Consider the following 15,372-nt stretch of genomic DNA (forward strand, 5'->3'; position numbering starts at 1 on the left):
ATACATTTAGACTACAATTTTTTCTGAGGGACAATTTGCTTAATTAAGTGACATAAGGCATTATATTCTACAAAGACATCAGTAAACAACAGTATGTATCTCTTCAATGACCTAAAGTTCTGGAGGTTTTTTTATGCTGGGTGCAGAATATCCTCCTCATTTTCTTTTGATTGTACTTTACATAAGCATAAGGTATCATTTGATGGATAAAAGTGAAAAATTGAGTTTTGGTTGCATTTCTTACGTATTTCATTTTTATCTTGCTCAGGATATTTCCTTTCAAGGATATATTATTATAATAGTGGTTTGTAAATAGGCACTGTTTAGGGAGGATAAAATAGTTCCAATGGTACACAATACAGTGAAAATACATCAATTCCAATTTAGCTTTACACAGAGAAGCATCAGTCAAATGAAAATGCAGTCTTACAAATGTGGGAGATAATCCTTTGTCTTCACTTTTCCAAAGGAAGAACCACATCCTGTGAAGTGCTCAGCATCTGCTGTCCTAATCAATACAGCTGAGAGTTGGCTTTTCTCGATAGGTTTGTACTCCTAGCCAGCAACTGTCCAGCTATAAGAAAGCATCATTGTTTGGCTTGAGGAGAAAAAAAGAATTATATCTTTTATGGGAGATCTAAATCATCTTGTCATCATATAGCTCAAAGATGGCCAAGCATGTTTTCCCTCAAATTTGTTTAAACAAACAAATGTAATTCTTAGGTTTGTGCCATGGAAGCCAAGTTTCCGTCCAGCATGAATTTAGGACATAAAGATTTGTTTGTGATGGAAACAATGCCAGACACTTCTGCATAGCAGCGTAATGCAGCGCCGCTAGAATGCAGCTTATAAAACCAGATTCAGGAAAACAGAGCTGCTCTGTCTAATTTGGCCTGCGCTTTGTGATTACAATAGCATAATTGTGCAGCTTGGAAGCCTTTCCCTCTCTGCTGAAATGATGCAGTATTCAAACACGTGTGAGAGTGTTTCCTCGACAAAAGGCCAGAGCTGAAACCTCTGCATACCTCCCAAGCCTTCCTCCAGGATGGGTCCTCTTCATGCCACCTGACTTCCTGTGATGACTGTGCTGTCACCTGCATGTGTCCCTCAGGACATCCCAGTCTCCTAGTATAACCACACCATCTCATTAGGACACCTCATTTTTCTAATAATTTGCAGAGTAAATTTCCCCTAAATGGGAGAGTTTACTCTTCTCCTGATTTAGATAGTTGCACTTGGTCAGTGAAGATTATTTGTGTCAGCCTGCGAGGATACTTGAGACATGCATGAGGGGTGCTTACTGAGTCGAAAGCACTCACAATATGAATTCTTCTGGAGCTTAGTCCAAAGATTTGTGGAAAAGATTAATAATATATGAAAAGAACTGAGTTCAATGTCCTAGACAAGGTGTGAATATGCAAAAGTCTTGTTCCCACAGGAAGACTATGAAAGAAAAGAAGGAAAAACAACTTTTCAGTGTGGCAATATTTATCCCTTCATGTTCATAGAGTCATGGAATCATAGAATATCATGATTTGGAGGGGACACGTATGGGTCAGCAAGCCCAACTCCTGACAGCCCTAAAGCTTCTTGAATTCTGTCAGGCTAGGTGCTGTGACCATTTCCCTGGGGACCCTGTTCTAGTACCCAGCCATCCTCTGGGGGAAGAACTTTTTCCTAATATCCAACTAAAATCTCCCCTAAGACAGCTTCATGCTGCTTGCTGGGTCACCACATAGAAGACATCAGAGCCTGCCCCTCCACTTCCCTCATGTTTATTGCTTCTGAGTGTTTCATCTGTTTCATTGATAAGTAGTTCCTCCCTTCGTACATCACTTACAAAGAAATGAATAGGTGCTGCATTTTGGTGAAAAAGGAGAATTTCAGTGATCATTTCCTGTAAGAGAGAGGAGTATGATGATTTCCCATCAATATATCATTTGGAAGAAAAATTTATAATATTTTTCTCATGAAGTCAAAACTGTTTCCTAAAATACTTAATTTTAGCCATTAAACTTTGAACAAAACCAAAATATTAATTGAGGCTCAGCATATTACTCTCCTTCATCCCAGATCAATATTTCTTTTCTTTTTTGTTTGGGGAAAATATGACGAAACTATTAATTTATTCTGTTATTGATGATACAAGAGAAGATGAGAAATAAATGTATTAGAACCTATTTGTACATACAGTTATATAGAACACACATTACTTATCACTTTTAAAAGCCAGCACATGCACCTAAATACAGAAATGGTAACTTTGGGTTGTCTTTGTGTTCTTGGTTTCAAAATAATAGCTTCTGAAAAAAAAAAATGTTTCTCAGGTACTCATATGAGAGACTTCTCTGAACATTCTTAAAATCTTGTTAGTATTTGTGCTAAATATCTTTTTTTAATAGGACCTCCATTATGAGGGTTTTTTTTTTTTTCTTCTGAAAATCAGACATTTGATCTACTTTTAGAATATTTTGAGAGAGATCAGTTCAGTACCTTTTTAATCCTGATAGCATTCATGCCATGGCAGCCAGAGCTGACATTGACATCCACATCTTGCTCTATGTTCAGATTTTTTTTAATTAGAATGATTAATGAAATGTTAAACCACTTGCAATTACAGCTTCTGGTCAAGAAGAAAGTTGGAAATAGAGAAATTGTGGGTGTTTTTTTTCTAACGGCAACTGGGAGAGTAGAATTGGTGATGGTAGAATCTCATGGCTTATCCCTTGTCAAATTTTGAAGGTCAGAATAAAGCTCAAAGAGATAAAGAGATTTCAGATGCCTCATTGCCAGACTCTGTAGTGGGGTATGAAGTCTAAGCCTCCACTCCAGGAGTCATCCATCAGTCATAAAAAGAAGAGAAATTCTAATTCTGTGGCATGTGCTTAATTTGCCTTTAATGGTAGAGGGATCTGAAAAGAGACCTGTGAGTTTATTCTCTTAGTCATTTCTATTGAGCAAATTTAGCACACCCCTCCACGGGAGTTTCTTCTGATTCGTGACTGAGTAAGACCTACTGAATATCCTGCTGACAGACCTTCTAAAGATGCTTTAGAGTTTACCTTTTAGATTCTGTACTTGGTAAAACTTTTTGGGCTGCCTGAGTCACCTTGGCCCTCCCATTCCAGGGGATAATGTTGTCTCCTGAGGAAAGGTAGACTAAATTTTCCTCTGTGTATGTCTGTGCAATTGTTTTTTTAATGTGTTCCCATATCTAATGTCACTACTGAGTACCACTGTCAGCAACTGCAGCTCCTGGCTTTGGCAGGGCTTGCACACTGGTGTGATCTGTATCACAGTTTAGAAGCTCAGGAATGATTGTGTATTTCTTAGAGACAGATATAAGCAACATTCAAACAAAGAAAAGGATGAAGGATTCGTTGCTCCAGTGGTGACAAGCTTTTCTTGTTAAATGTTTGTATATATTTACAGTCTCAAATATCTTTAATTTCATTTTCAACTTTTGAACCATATCATCTCTCCTCTTCCCTTCTGAATTGAAAATTACTAAAATGAAGCCTGCTCTTATGCAAATTGTGAAGACAGTTCTCTGAGTGATTTTAGGGCAAGAAAGGAAGTAAGATCAGAAACCATAGACTAGTCTTGTCACCACATTTAGCCATGCCAAATGGAAATTGAACCACAGGTCTCGAATTATGCTTTTAAGTCCTAAAATGAGTTCTGCTCAGACGAGCTATGCTGACTTAGTGAAGCCAGGGCAGGCGCATGAGCCTTCCTGAGAAAAGAGTTTTGATTTCACAACAGAACTTAAACCCCACAGATTTCAAGGGGTGTCCAAATATGGTAAAATAAGCAGAGAAATACTTCCCTTTTCATCATCCAAGAGCTGCTGTTCACAATATTAACATGAAGCTTTTAGTAAATTCTGGGAAATTTCTTACTACTCGGAGGAAGGGAAAAATCCAGCATAATAAGGGTTGTAGCTGTCTTTTGTAACTGCTGTTTCTACCCTGGAGGTAAACAGGAAAAGGGTCTGATATACTTAAAATAACCAAGTTGGTTTAAAGAGGGAATGTGTTATCCTTGCTTCCTGTGTGTGAGACAGTTAATCACTGCCAGTAGCCAGCAGCATGGGTGTTCTTACGGAGAAATCCCTCTGTGTCATTTCACAGTATGTATTTTAGTGGCTGTCGTGCTTCAATGACACAAGATGTAGTTTCCTTTCTTCATCATCCTGGGACGTAATGGGGTTTTCCTGCCCTCTAAGAAGATTTTTTTTTCAATTCCCCTTAGCAACAATGACTAGATAATGAAGCCAAACAAGGAGATACCCTGCAGTTCTTATGATGACACATCTCACTGCTGCTGACTCACCTGGTGATATAAGACTTTCTGTTGGTATTTCTATAAATGACAAAAATAAACATCTAAGAAAATTACCACATTTGTTATACGTGACTGATGTGTTAAGCTGTTTTAACAACTCCAATTACTTAGTGTTAGGAACTAATACACCTGGATTAGAGCTGCTCTGCACTGTGTTGAAAGATTACAGTTTACCTCTGGCCTTTGTTTGTATTAAGTTTTTTGCTGTGAGCTAATGTGAGCCAAACTGTTTAAATTCTCTTCTGGATCTGATTCCAGATTTCAGTAAGGTGAGGAATGCATTTTTGCCATAGCAATTCAAGATCTATCTTTGCAATGGGTAAAAGGAAAAAGCTTATCATCAGGTATTATATTCAGTAACAGTCCAAAACCCTCATTTATTTGTTTCATTTTGTTTGTGCCCTAATGTATCATCCTAGAGTATCCATGTAAATATACCTAAGGCTGATGTGAATGAGAGTAGAAACAAGCCTGAATAATGCTGTATTTTAGAGGTCTAAGAAAACAGGTATTAGTGATTATAAAACAACTGCTAGTTTTGTGTTCCTATTTAATGGAAGACACAATGGAGGTGTGAGCATTTGGATCTTGTAAAAATCCAGACATATACCTGGAGGGATAACAGATATAAATCTGTTAGATTTAAATAAATGTAAGTGTAGGTGTTCTTGTGAGAACTTCGTCTTCACTTTGTTATTCTGTTTTGCCAATGTCCAATGTACACCACAGTGTTCCACATCAGCTATCCAGATGATCTAAGTTGCCTTCTCTTTCCCAGGTAACTTCAGTCACTTCAGTCTCATTATTACTGTGAGATGTATCATTGGCAGCTAAGTGTGGGCCTTGCCGGTACCATTCCTGGATATGAGTATTTTGAGGCAGACTCCTCTACAGGTAAAACCAGAGAATGTAACTCTGAGTTTCCAACAGTAGTGATCCTAAATATGAGTATTATTTAGAAAAAATTTAGTTTCCTTGCCTGGTGTAAAGCTGCCCAAGTTTCACTGGCTCTGGTCCATGCCATCAATCTTTAGAAATCTTTAGATACTCTTGAATACCTGTTGACTCCTTTAACATTCTATACAGAAAAAAACTACAGACATATAAGATTTATTTAGATATTAGGACTTGGAAACTAAAGATGCATGAAAAGGACTTCTTGTTTTCTCCACTGCCTAAGGACTAATAGAATTACATTGCTTTAGAAGGATTTATTAGATCTGGTGCTCAGCTCTGAGACATTAAACAACTGTATGGATTTTTCATGCCTTTTCAAGATGAAACAAATACTTTGTTGACTCTGAGGTGACAGAGGCTGGGCTGTGCAATTGCACAGTTGGCATCACCCATCTGGGGAGCAGGCAACACAGTCCAAGGTACAGTGATGGACCATTGCCAACCAGCAATGGTAAGTGTATCCTCATAATCAATGGGCCCTTATAAATATATATATATAATGTGCCTTGCCTAAATGCCTAGCTATGCCCTTAGTCAACGCAGATGGTCATGCAGCTTAGACATTACATTCTTGTGACCAGATGGCACATGTGGTGCAACCTCATGACACCATTGTGCTGATCCTTCTCCATGTGTTTTCTCCAGCACATGGGACCTGAGTTGTTTCTCCTTGTGATGATTTAGTAATTTGAGCGGGAAAACATACTGCCAAAAGAAAAATATGTTTTAAACTGTAATTTTAAATTCCTAGAAATCATCTGGATAGTAAACACTAGAGACTCAATTCTCAACTACAATGGTGATCAAGAAGATCAAGAATTTTGAGGGAAAAAAAAAATCACTGTCACAGTGGAAATCCCGGGTTCCTGGGTTAGACTCCCAAGGGAGCAGACATGGCATAAGAGAAGCTTGTTATGGCCTCCATCTATGTCTTGTGATGATTACAGCCGAGTTGGCCAGTGTAAGTCTGCAGCTAAGTCTACAGTTAAGATGTAAATCCATTAACAGAAATGCAGTTTACTATAAAGAAGGCTCTTGTGAAATTTCCTACTGAATACAGGGAGCTGACAAAAGCACAGTGAAACATTTTGAGAGTCCCGCTCTATTTTTGCAGTTTCAGGAGGTTTGAACAAGTGCTAGAAACCAAAGCTGTTAATTGAGCCAAAGCAAATAAATCTTTTTGAAGTTCCTCACGTATCAATTACAAAGACACTTAAAACCTTTCAGGGACAGATGTAGTGGAAAACAGAAAGGCAAAATCCAACTTAGAAGCAGTTCTTCACAGAAGGTTGGATTTTTTTAGCTGTTAGAATAGATGGTTTATCACAAAGTTTAAAAGCACAAGGGATAAAATGTAGATCATAAAATTTAGACGGAATTACAAGTGAATCATTAAAAACATATTAGCCCAAGGTTACAGCCTCACCTCATTACTTTGTACTGACAACTCCTTTAGACAGAGCTAATAGTTAAACTAATAACTAAGAAAGCAAAACATATTGTTCAGGCATGACTTGTCAAACATTTTTTATCAGAATGTTTCAGTCATCTCATTGATGCTGGGCAAACATGGTCACAGTTACTTTTCCTATTCATTGACTGTTACTTGCATCTTGTTAAAGTGAAACATTATTTTATATATTACAGAAATGTGGCACTTTGCTCAAATAAGGCATCTGTTCTAGGAAAATATTGTGTTTTGAACATTAAAAAGCAGTTTTCTGGTTTTAAAGAAAAAATGGATATCAGGATGAGTCAAGTTTTTTGAGCAGTTACTGTACATGAAATTTTTTTGAACTGTGTAAATATTAAAAGTGCTCTGAAATAAATCAATTTCCAGAAATATTAATTTTATTTATGTCTTCACCTTTGTTTTATGTGTATCTTTCCATTTTACCAACCACTCAGCAAGGAAGAAAATAGCAAATTTTGCAACTGAAAAAGACAAGGAGATTACAAATGTAGTCATGTAGTTTTGGGATTCTGAATGGAGAGTAGAGATGAAACATCAGCTGCAACTGAAGTCCCCTTAGAGTGTTAGGATATGCCAGTTAAAAGTTTAGGTTTTCTGCAAACAATAGGATTATATCTATGGCCTTGATAATTTGACAATTCTTAAAATAAGTGGAACTCAGGGGATATTCAAAACCTAATAAAATAGATTATTCTGAACTGTCATATTCCCCAAAACTGTATAGAACAAAATAGGGGATAATGAAAGCTGAAGGGATATTTAAATCCAAGGAGCTTTGAAGACTTTTGTCCCCAGGGAGATAGGAATGTATTTGTCAATTTGCCTAAATATCTTCACTCCATATGTTTTCACATTTTGCTCCTAAGCTATTAATGCATTTTACATTAAACAGTCCTTGAATGAAAAGAAAATTGTCCTGGGATAATTTCCGAAAGCAGTTTTCCTCCTTCAAGTGGCGTGTTATGCCCACCAGGCTACAGATCTGGTGTCTTGCCTGCTGCTGCCCTGGCTGGGAGAGTCCTGACTTCTTGCCCATCCGCTGTTTGTGAGAAATGTCCTTCCAGGGACAGAGTGGCCTTAACCCAAATATTAGGGCATCCTAGAGCAAAAAAAAAAAATAAAGCAGAGGGTTTAGCTCTTTATGCTGACAGAAAACAACATCAAGGTCCAGGACTTCTGAGAGATGTGCTGGAGATTTTGGTGTTCATGGAGCTATGCAGCACAAGCAGAGGAGCCTACCTCAATGGCAGGAGCACATGGAACCTTGGGGGATCCTCAAAGCACATGGGTCCCACAGGTGGGATCGCCCTGCAAGCACAACCATCCCTGCATGATTGGGGTTTACCCCAATTGAAAATTAATAAAACTTTATTTGGAGAAACTGCGCTTCAACATCTGTGATGGAAATAGCTTTTTGAAGAATGGGGTTAAAGTTACAATTGTGGCACTCTGAAGGCACCCAATTGCCTACCCTGGTGATAAGGTCCTGTCTGCCAGTGAAATGTGGGTTTGTGGTGTTCACGGCTTTTCAGAGCATTCGGCCACTTAACACCAGTGTTACTCTGATGCTGTTATGTATGGGCACCTATGTATGCTTAAGCAGCTGATTCAATGGATATTGATGAGAGAAATGGTCAGATTTTTTGGTCTGAGTTTCTCACCTGCAAGTAGAAGTTGCAGGAGAAATTTTTGAAGAGGGAATAAAAAACCCAGGGTGTGTTAAGTGTTGATCCCCATTAAGCTTTTGGATGTGCTATGGATTGGAATGGACTAGGACAGTGATCCTCTTACAGGCTGAAAGAAAAGAAATTAAAATGGAAAAAAGTTCCCTGCCCAGTTCAGATTAACTGTAGAAAGTATTGTTTTGACAGAAAGTTACAGACCTCATCTAGAAACTAAAATAAGAAGACACAGCAGCTAAGACCTCTCACAAAAGTACATTCTGACATTTGTCTCATCTTTCCCTTCATCCTTAAGGCCTACAATGCTGAAAACTGTTTACAAAGCAAGAGATTTGCCCTGGTGCAACAGCAAGAAAAAAGAAGCTATATGCCCCTGTAGCAGGGAGGACCAGAGGCTGCTGTGGAGAAGCTTTTTATTCTGCAGTTGCATTTGAATGTTTTCTTCACCTGCTCTGGAAACACTGAAGACTTCTTGCCTGACTTTTATAGCCTACTGGGCAGAAAGATCCTGCTGCTTGCTAGTCCAAACAAAGCGATGCAGCGATGGCTACTGTCCTCTATGGCTGATGTCAGGCACTGCCATTCAGCTTCTGCCCACTTTCCTTCAACTCCTGAGCTGCTGATTGCTTTCTCCAACTGCTCCTGCTGGCCCTTCAGCCAGCAAAAAAGGAGAAAACCCTCTATAATCTAGTGAGGCTGAAATATCAATGTGCTGGCTTAGAGCTGACCTTCTGAAGCCTTTTGGAGGCTGTGAAATCTTGTCTGGAAATGTCACAATAAATTACTGAACACTCCTGATTAGTTCATGAGCACTCTAGATAGTAGTTGGGAAATTCCCTTATTTAAGAAAATATTATAAACTTGAATTGAAAACTTCATGCAAAATGAATAGTCTGAGAAAAAATAATGCAGTCATTTTCAGGATGCTTTAAATGTTTTCTATAATATTCAATTAAATCTGTTTTGACTTTCAAAATTAATTCCCTCAATTTGTATTGTATATATACAGCAATAACATGAAAGTCAAAATGCAATATTTCCCCATAAATTTTTTTGAGTTTGGAGTTTGGATGCAATTCTCTAAAATAGCTTGCTTTTGAAAAAACTGATTTTTTCTTCTGATGGCAAATGTTAAAAATGACACTTTAATTAGGTTTATATAGAGTGGATTACCTCATACTGTTTTGATACCTTCTCTTCCAAAATTGACATAAACCAGAACCCCCAGAATTACACAGAAAACATGAAAGCAATGCTCAGTTTGTTGATTTGAAAGTACTGTGGTGAAGTCTCATGGTACCCTTATTTTATTCATTTTCCCTTCTATGGAAATTATTGGTATCTTTTCCTGAAGGCAGGTTTTGTCATACTGTTGTATCCCAGATGATTTTGAACACCACAGAAAAATCATGGTTAGAGGGAGTGTGTGAAATGTCTGGACCTCTGAAAGGTTCAAGCATGCAATGAATGTACTTCATTATCCCAAATGTAGGATGCCTTCTGCATTCATAAAACAGTACTTTTTTCAGTAGATGAGTTCTGGGAAAATAGCTAATGATTCATGAAAAAAAATCCTCCTTGTACACTGTTGGATGATCATCTTACTGCTACTTGCTTTTTTCCTAAGCACGAATTTGGGTGTGGGTGCACAGTGGCATGTGGATAGAGGAAGGGGGGACTGTGTGTGCGTGTGAGTTTATATATGGAATTAATATATGGATTGGGATATTCTGTTAAAGTCTGTAAAGTGTGCGTGCTGCTTTTATTCATTAGCACCTACAAAGGACTAATTGCCATCAGGCATGTAGGTGGAATTTTTGGCAGTGGGCAAAAAACGCAATAGGTTTGATGACAACCAATGATCTGCCAAAGCCTTTTCAGCAGAAGAAGCTAGTTTTGCTGTCACTCACCCACTCCTTTAAATTCAAATGCAGATGCTTCCAGGGGGTGTGCGGCACCCATCCAAGTCAGCACTTGAAATGGAGGGTTTCTAACAATGTATGTGCAGACCATGCTGTAGCTGTGACTGCTGCCTAATGCATGAGGTGAGAGGGATGGGTGAAAGCTGAAATGGAGATGGGAGAGCACAAGATGCTCTGGCTTTTCTGCCAAAGTGACAAGAGGGTAACAAGGACCCGCTTGGTGCAGCTGGTGGCTGCCCTGCCATGTCCAGTGGTACCTCTCACTGGGGAAGCCAAGGACTGGCTTTAGGCTTGTAAACCCCAAAAGGGCTCTCACGGGAAATTCCAGATTTACAAGGATGACTTTACAGGGCCATGGTTGATCATACCAGGCTGGTACCCTCATGGTTAAGTGATAGCAGCGGATTTCTGGCATCATCAGTACCAGGTTCACGTCCCCTGCTGAAGGAGCAGAGAACACTGGCACCCCAGGAGGTCAGACAGGGCCCATCTGACCTTTGGCCTAACTTCAGTTTTGCCCTCTTATCCATTCAGTTCTTCAGAAATTAAATCTCTGATAGGAATTTTCAGAGAAGTGCAGCATAGGAAAAGTCATGTGGCCAGAAACTGCCAGTATGTCTAGTACTTGTACTGTTTTTGAACAACACATCAGCTGTGGCTGAAAACTTGCCTAATCTATATGGAATCTGCAGATGGATATCTCCCATGTGGCAAAGCACTATCAAATGTTGGTATAAGAAATATTACACAAACAAAAATTTCATATTCCATCAAAATTAAGCAAATTAAATTATGTGGAAAAAAAGAAAACTTAAAAAAAAAAGCTAAGACTATATTTGGTCTCAGCTTTTGCAGTTATAAGCTCTAAGAATATATGTAATCTTTTAACTAGTTTTGCAGAGCAGGTATCAACTCTCTCTAAGAGGGCCTACACTAATGTGATTGAGGGGATTGAGATGGGTCTCTTTTGAGTGTGGCTCAAGTTCTTTTTATACCTCTGAATCATGGAAGCTTCTGATTGCGTTCCTCTACAGTCACCTCAGATGACCTCCTTCTCCCCTCCCTTCCCCCACAAAAGGAGCAAGAGGTTGTAATTCTGCAAGAATGTGGCATTTATCACCTACTGTGTTCCAGGGAAATTAGTAGGATTGTTACTTCATACTGTGTTTGTTTCTACATAGGCCATATCCTTTGTTTCATACCCATAAACTTTTGTTCAGTTTGGAGTTAGCTATAAGAAGTCAGTACAGAAATACATGAACTCCGTGTAGTTGATCACATAAAATAAATAAAAATCATTCCCAGAAAAGGGAGCAGACAGTGAAAAACAGAAAAGAATTTATATATTATACAGAAGTTCACATACTGGTCTAACTGTGGTAGTGTAAAATTCTTTCCATAAAATAACATTTTATCTGAAGTGTTTCATAGGCCTGTTGTGAGACTAATACATGCTTGCTAATCGCTTTGACAGCTTCAAAAAAAAGTGCTATGAAAGTAATAGTTATTTCTGTTCTGCTTTTTTCTGTATTTTCCATATTTCAATTGTGATCAGGAATTGGAACATCTACTTTTATCAAATGGTGGGTGGTATCTACTTCTGTTCTTATGCCTATTTCTTCAAGTCACAAACTGACATCAGAATAACAAACAAAGAGGAAATGTAATTGTGTGGTCCTATATTTCACGTCTCATAATGTCACAAAGAGAAGTCATTCAAATAAAAATAATTCTTCATTTACTGGACATGTAATTAGTATGCTTAGGCAGCAAGTTCTTCAAGTTAGTGAGACAGTTACTTCAGGGCCAAATTTTGCCACACTTGATTACATTTCATGTAACTTCTTGCCAAATAATTTAGTATTGGCCTTTATGGGGGGAATGCTATTCATGGTATCAGAAGTTACATGGTAAATTTATTTAAGAAGGGGATCCCTCATTTGTTGGGGTCTGATGGTCTGTAGAGCCTTAAAAAAGGTAGTTCATACCTGCATAAAAATTATTTAGCTTATTTTCATTCTTTGAAAGACAGCTTTAAAACCACAAGTCAAACTGCTTTTGCTTTATATTTAATTGAGTCTATTTATTATTTGTTACACAAGTGTTGCATTTTGTTTTCAAAGTCCAGGGTCACTACATTATCTCATGATGCTTGTGAATGTTAAACCACTGATGTTTGTAGGTGGAATTAAGATTGCCTTAGATATTAAGACAAGGTTTCAGCCTGAGCATGGTACTGCTGAGAGATAGAGATATGTAACCCTTTCTATCTTTGGGGTGAACTGCTGTCCTTCTGATTATTGGAATCCATATGACAACTAATAATGCATCAAAAAATACTTGCTATCCAAATACTGGCCAATGATCCCAGGAGTTTTGGGCTCTCCATGCAACTGCTTTGTTTCCCTGGTAATTTTCCTCTGAAGAACTTGGGAGATGTTTCTTTCAGGGAAGTAACCTTGACTACAGCTCCCTTTACTTTTGCTTTACTTTCTTTGGCTAGTAGATTTGCATGATCAGACCTGGTCTTGGCTTATTTTTCTCTCTTGAAAGAAAGGCTCACTTGAGCAGAAGGATCAGTGTAACAGAGAATTTCTTCTTGAAACTTCAGTAGCTCTTGTCCTTCTTTTCTTGGAGTTGGAAATGCAGTAATTAGACTTGAGGTAATCTCTGCAGCGCTCATGAAGCATGGTCTGTGCCATGATGTGTCTAACATTAAAAAAATATACACTGTTCCTTGCTTGCAATCAACATTTCTGGATCAGGTCATAAAAATTCCCTATAAATAATATTTTACAGCCCCTTTAGGTAGCTTTTCCAGTGCTTCATAACCATTATAAATAGATATGTAGAGAAAACTTTGCTGCAAATTAAGCCCCATTTTCTCAAGTTACTCAAAGTGCATGTGGAAAACCTTGGTCATCATCATCTCCATAACTGCTTCTTTCTTATTTGCAGGCTGTCATTATGTTTTGCTTCCCTGTCTTCCCCAGAGTAAAAATGACCAATTCTTTAATCTTTTTCTCATGCTAGCCATTTTTCTAGTCTCAAAAATTTACATTGATTGTTCCTATGGCATGATACTGAAAACCTGCATCAATTTTGTGTTTGAGGCCTCACTAGAAACAAGTGGGGTAACACAATTACTGTTGAAGCAAAAATAGTTGAATTAAAGCCAGTTTAAATAAACATTCATGTTTAACTCAAAGAAATTATGAACTATGGCTGTATGGGTCTTCCTGAGGTCGAATGAATCAGGAGGATGTACTGTATTTCTGAAGAGATACAAGAATGTGATTTCCTAATACACAGTTTTACATTCCTAATGGAACTGGGCTCCACAAGTTGCAGTGTTCTCTATTTGGTATTTGTTATAAACAGACATTGCAATTTGCCAGACATTAAACACATCTGAGCATACCCACAAGTTAATTTGATGAAACATCTGTGTGCATATGTGTATAACAAACCATGAAAGGAATTTTTACTGTAAAAGATAAGAGAAACTCTGTAGATTGCTTTTTATTATCTTTTTTCAAAGTTATTGAAGTGTTTATGAAAGAAAGAGGAACAGAAGTGAAATGGATGATAATTTTTAGACTGCTTAATAAAATGGTAGGATTTTCCAGTTGTGCAAAGCACAGCTTGATGAAAAGCCTGTCTGTCGATCACCTAATTTAATGTCTGTAGAGAGTCAGCATTAGTTTACATTATTATTTAAGAGGAAATGATTTAGAGCATGATGTCAAGTTTCTGTTCTTCTTTGAAAGTGGAAAGACATTTTTAAACTTCAATGTTGAATTTTATGCTTCTAAATCTAAGTTTAAAGTTCTTAAATCTTGAGGAGTGAGGGAGTTTGGTGTTTGTTGTGGGTATTTGATTTTGAATTTTTGGGTTTTGTTTGGCCATTTGTTTGGGGGGGTTTTTTGCTATTTGTTTGTTTGGGATTTTCTTGGCAAGCTAAGGCAATCCAGTGACTCGGGTGTGGATATTAGTGGAACATGTTTTAATGACCTTACACAAGGCCCCTTTTAAGGGGCCTGAGAGTGGACTTTGGTCTGACAGACTTAAAAAGTGGGTGATAAGCTTCAAAATAATAGGACTTGTTTCAAAAATCTCATTTATGAGTGAAATCATTGTTTTGGCCAGTTCAATATCTTCAAGCAAGCAAAGGATTCAACATAGCATCTCAATCTTAACATCATCATATTTCAGGGAATGTTGAAGTACACATCTTCCAGTAGATAAACAGTAACACAAGTGTCTCTCCTGGGAAGGGATTCTGTCCTTAATTCAGGCCTCCAAAAATAAATACAGTAAATTTACAAAACATGCTTTAGTAAGCTCACCACCATTTTACACTCTGTTGCTTCTGTTTATATGAAATTGTGTTGCAAAAAAGTAGCAATGGGGAACAAAGCAACACAGATCCCCTTATGCATCCATAGGAGATCCCTTTATTGTAGAATTTGCACTCTTTTTATACCTTTATTCTCTACCCGACATAACTGAAACCAAACCGAGACCTAACAGAACTCAACAGAGGGAAGGGATCCATTGGCTGGCCCAGCTGCAGCGCTGCTGTCCTCATGTCCCTCCATCCAATCAACTGTCTGCTCACACGCTCTCCACGCATCCCTCCATCCAATCAGCTTTCTGCTCACATGCTCTGTACGCGTCCCTCCAGCCTCACTTGCCACTGACTCTCCCCTCACTGCCTCTCACCCCTCAAACGACTTCCAACCCTCTGGCCTGCAGCTGTGCCTTTCCCACAGGGCCTTCTGGTGAGAAGAAACCTGAAACACTTTTACAGTTATCACCCCATATTCTACACAAGTTGATCCATTTCACTCAAGCTTTTAAGTAGTCTGACACTAATCAATGCGAAGCCCACCTGCTGGAAATATCATCAGTATCTTTGTGACAAGAGACTTTAGGTGGAACTGGAGTTTCCACAAAACAGAAAGGGCTTTAAGTTTATCACCCCACA

The sequence above is a fragment of the Prinia subflava genome, chromosome 1 (genome assembly GCF_021018805.1).
Source record: "Prinia subflava isolate CZ2003 ecotype Zambia chromosome 1, Cam_Psub_1.2, whole genome shotgun sequence".
Lineage (NCBI taxonomy): Eukaryota > Metazoa > Chordata > Aves > Passeriformes > Cisticolidae > Prinia > Prinia subflava.